The sequence below is a fragment of the Poecilia reticulata genome, linkage group LG20, assembly GCF_000633615.1.
Source record: "Poecilia reticulata strain Guanapo linkage group LG20, Guppy_female_1.0+MT, whole genome shotgun sequence".
Classification (NCBI taxonomy): Eukaryota; Metazoa; Chordata; class Actinopteri; order Cyprinodontiformes; family Poeciliidae; genus Poecilia; species Poecilia reticulata.
The window spans coordinates 7960275-7964729 of record NC_024350.1 but is presented as its reverse complement, the minus strand read 5'-3'; the positions used below and the strand labels follow the sequence as shown (position 1 = coordinate 7964729).

General features: G+C 37.4%; 1 protein-coding gene and 1 long non-coding RNA gene across 2 annotated transcripts in view; both read left to right on the top strand.

Moving 5' to 3' along the window:
* lancl2 (LanC lantibiotic synthetase component C-like 2 (bacterial)) overlaps window positions 1–4455 on the top strand; it is a 53153-nt gene that overhangs the window by 16847 nt on the left and 31851 nt on the right. The gene's annotated exons all lie outside the window — the stretch shown is intronic.
* LOC103482410 (uncharacterized) lies at window positions 3109–4116 on the top strand. Its single transcript, XR_536462.2, has 3 exons — window positions 3109–3264; window positions 3352–3469; window positions 3606–4116. It is a non-coding gene; the product is annotated as an uncharacterized LOC103482410 (long non-coding RNA).

The window sequence follows — 4455 nt, the reverse complement described above, 5'->3', positions numbered from 1 at the left end:
TAATACTAGTAATAATAATAAAATAATATAAAATCAGCGTGATGCGTGACTGCGAGGAGAGCGCGAAAGCTCCTCACCGGGTTAAACCTGCACGATGAGTGATTAGCGCTGGGTCGTTAACCACTAACGCACCGGCTAACCGGAAACACAGACCTAAACTTTACAGGGAAGACAGGGCCAAACGCTGAGCAGCGTGTTGAGATGTAAACGCCGCATAATGTTTTGTTCACAAATATACATCATTCTCACCTCAAAGCACCTCTGAAAGCGCAACAAGTTATTCCTGCGGTTCACGCAGAGCTGCGCAACCAGAGCTAATCAGAGCTAACGCGGTGGGTTTAAACTCTTACCTTAATCAATAACTCCTCATAACTAATCATAATTCCTCACAGGGGGTTGATGTAAATATCCATAGCGGTCAGCCTGTGTCCAGTTCGAGTGAAAGGAGGAACGTGGGATCCGCGATGAGGTTAACTTTAGACATCCAGCTGCTGCAGCGCGCGAGGCAACGCGCAACTATAAACATATCTTCTATAAACATATCTTTTAGGAATAAATCTGCTCTGATAGTGAAACACTCGGAGCAACAGAAACACTTGCAATCCGGCTTAAAAAAAAGGTGATTATTTTATTTTATTTTCCTAAAAAATAAAAATAAAAACAAGAAAGGCTTAGCCTGGCGGTGGCGCTAGTAAAGCATGACGGGCCGCCAGGCCTATAATACACTGGGGGAAACCCTGGTTAATTAAACACTTGTTTAGTCAAATGTAAAGATAGGTTAGTCAGTTTCCCTAAAAAGATGGCGTTTGCTAAAGAGTTGTTCCCACAATCGTAACGTATCTGTGACGTCACGTGTTTTCCCGGGAGACAGCAGTATGGCGTCTTGTCTGGAGCTTGTCATAACAAGGTAAGTTCCCCAAATCTATTAAAACATGGTCTTTATGTTCTCTCTTTAATGTATTTAATGTGTGTAATGTATTGTCTCAATGTTTGTAACTCCCTGGCGCACATTATACCACAATGTATGCTGCGTTTACATACATTTAAAGATCTATTTAAAAAAAAAAAACAAGGTAAGTTCCATGTTAAGACCATCATGTTTTTGATTTGGATTATTTTTTATGAATGCATTAACTTTCTGTTTGCGCAACTTATGCTTATTTGTTTGGATATCGCGGTACGACTGTTCAGTACAGGGGTGCCCAAGTCCAGTCCTTGAGAGCTGCCATCCTGCAACTTTCAGATGCTTCCCTGCACCAATTAACACACCTGAATTAAATGAAAGGCTGGTGATCAGGTCTGTTCAGAACTGATCCTGGTCTGTTGGAGTAAAGATGCATCAAAAAGTTGCAGGACGGTTGTTACGACTGGCTCAATGTCATAACAAAACGGGAGACCATGCTGGGGTTAAAGTGTAGAAAAAGGAATATTTATTAACAAAAACAACAATGGATTGTGGATATCAGTGGTGTAATGCAAATGCTTGGATGTGTTGTATGAGTGCATATGGAAGTGTAGAAGTGCCAAAACAAAGACAAACGCAAATGTGCAAAATCTGCCTGGCAACAAAACACCACAAGCGTCAAGCGGCAGAGTGGACGCTGAAGGCGACCCAGAAGATGGAGACAGCCAGGTTTAAGTACTCTGCACTCCCAATCAACCTGATCAGCAGCACCTGTAAAGGGGAGGAGCACAAGGACAGACAAAAGCAACACCTGCAGCCCAGCCCTTAAGGCCTAGGGCCGTAACAACGGTAGCTCTTGAGGACTGGACGTGAGCACCCTTGGTTTATTATTTTTGTTAGCAGCTAAAGCTAGCCAAGCAGGTGTAGCACGGGGTGTCAGGTGGTTAAACGAACATTAAAACTGTCAGAAAGGCCGTTTGAGTTAACAGTATTTAGCTGCGGAGTTGTTTTCTTGAAGTTTTCGGTTATAGACGGCATAATGGGGAGAGTGGCTGTGCTGGACCGGTGATTTGATCTATGCAATCAAAGCTAAACCAAAATGTTTTTGTCTCTATAAATAATAACAATAATAAACAATGAGATATTGGCTGCCTCTTTTTTCTTCATTAGTACGTCATGTTGTTGACTGAAACCTGTTATGATGACTTTAACACATTTCTTCTGGCAGGTTGTCAGAAGAAATGCTGTCCAGAATGTTTTTATAAGCTGACTAATTTCTATAATGCTTAATGTCTGAGTTGTGTTCATGTTAATTGGGTGATTCTTTTTTTGTGGCAACATTCCATGTCCCCATGTTTTGCTTACAATTATTTTTTGTAAAATGTGCAAAATATTTACAACAAAGTATTTTAATTATACATTTAGATGTTTGCCATTATTGAAATATAAATGAAATGCCTTTTAAATATTATTTTGTTCTTTACACACCTTTTTGGTGACTGACATGTTAAATTTCATGTGTCCTCAGTGCAGTGTAATAGACTTCCTCATGAAATTTAAACTATAAAATATATATACATTTATGTTTTTCTTCAATAAGTGGATTGGCTGGACTAAACCTTATTTTAATATGCAATTTAATCTACTGAAACCATTTTCCCATTTGATATTTTCTTCATATTATACATGTCCCAGTACTAACTTTCCACCCTGTTATGATGTTTCATTTCTGCCTTCAAAAAGTCTAAAATTCCATAAAAACCATTTAATGTAAGTGACATCAGTTGGTTTTGATGTGAATTCAACCATGAAAAACAAAGTAAGCTTCAACTGTCACTATCTCTGTACTTTTTTTTAGCTTAAATATGTTAAACCTGTATTTGTAAAGCTTAAAGTTCCACCCTGTTATGAAAGATTGTGAAAAATGTTTATTCAGTAGAATTAAAAAAACGAATATTATATTTAGTCATTAAAGGTTTGTTATTCTGTTGAAGTTTAGCTAGCTAAAATTGAAATGTTTAACTATTTGTGGTCTGTATGTAAATGTTCATAACAGGGTGGAACACATTCAGAGACAATGGTGAAAAAAAACACATGTAATTATTAATTTATCCAATCCTGACCTTGCCCATTATTAATTTCTTATTGTTAAACATGTCAGTGTTGTAACAAAATATTTAAAACTTAAAACATTAATACTTTTTTTTTTCAAAAATCCTGAGGCCGAAATGTTGCCGCAAAAAAAGAATCACCCAATTTCTCTGACATTTTCATGCTTTATGTTGTAGGTGATGAAAAATGATCTCCAGGGTAAACCGGACAAAGTATTTTGAATGACTGTGATGGTGACACACACACAGGTGGGTCTGGTTAGTTTTGCTCATTTCTCTTTAAAATGTTTATTTATTATCCTAATGTGTCTGCTATTTATGCTGTTGTTCCTCCAGGCTGGGAAAACCAGGCATTCTTCTGTTGGTTCATGTGCTTCGTCCTACATCCAAAGGCCACAGAAGAATCAAAAACAGCTCATGTCAAACTGTGGACCATGTTTTCAGATATGTGCAGGTATGTGGTTATTCTAATGATCCTACTTCTTTGTAGAAGCACTTTCTCATTGGCTTTTATTGCTATCTGAATGTAGCTGTGCTGCTAAATATATTTAATAATTTTTATTATTTGTCTTCTTATCATTATGTCAAAGATGCAAGCCAGTGTTGAAGCCTTCCTCATTCCTGTGAAACCAGGACAACCCTTCCTCCTGCATGTTGGTGAAAACAAGAGCAGCACCAAAGACACTTCGCCATCAGTGATCACAAGATCATCCAAGTTAGCTTTTGATGAACTTTCAAAGCACACTTCACTTTCAGTGCAAAGTACCATGAATTCCTCTACAACTTCTGTAAATTAATCCAGCCTACAGTTTTCAACATTGATGTGACTTGCACGACAATTGAGGAGTTTAAGAACAGGTTTTGCAAGAACTGTGTTTTTATGTTCATAGGATTGTAGAAATTAATGAGTTAAACCCAGTTTATGTTGTTGTAAACTGAAAGTCTTCCATTTTTATTCCAGTGTTAGTGACTTTGAAGGCCTATTTTTTACCAGTTCTCTGAGGAATGGTTTTGTGTTATTCATTTTGAATGTTTGAATATACTGGAAATATATGTGGTTTGAGGCATAGTGGTGCCTTTAAATAAAAATTCTGTTCTGAAGCTTGCTTATCGCATCCTCTTTTGTGTTATGTGAAGTTCTGATTATGCAGATTATACATTTTAGAACCGCACCAATTGTAGCACTTCTAAGAAGCCTACAGTGGGTCTGGTATTAATGTTCTATCCTAAAACTAAGACTGTAATTTAAAAAGTAGCATCACAGTTTTCTTGGCAGTAGCTTACTCATAAAGTGAATGCAGTAGTAARACTAAATTTACAGTAAAAATACTGGAACGCCAGTATTTGAAGGTATATTTACTTTCACCACTGTATTTTACAGTGGCCAACAGGTACAAACACCCAGCAAAGACGAGAAAAACACATGCAACAAAAAAGAGA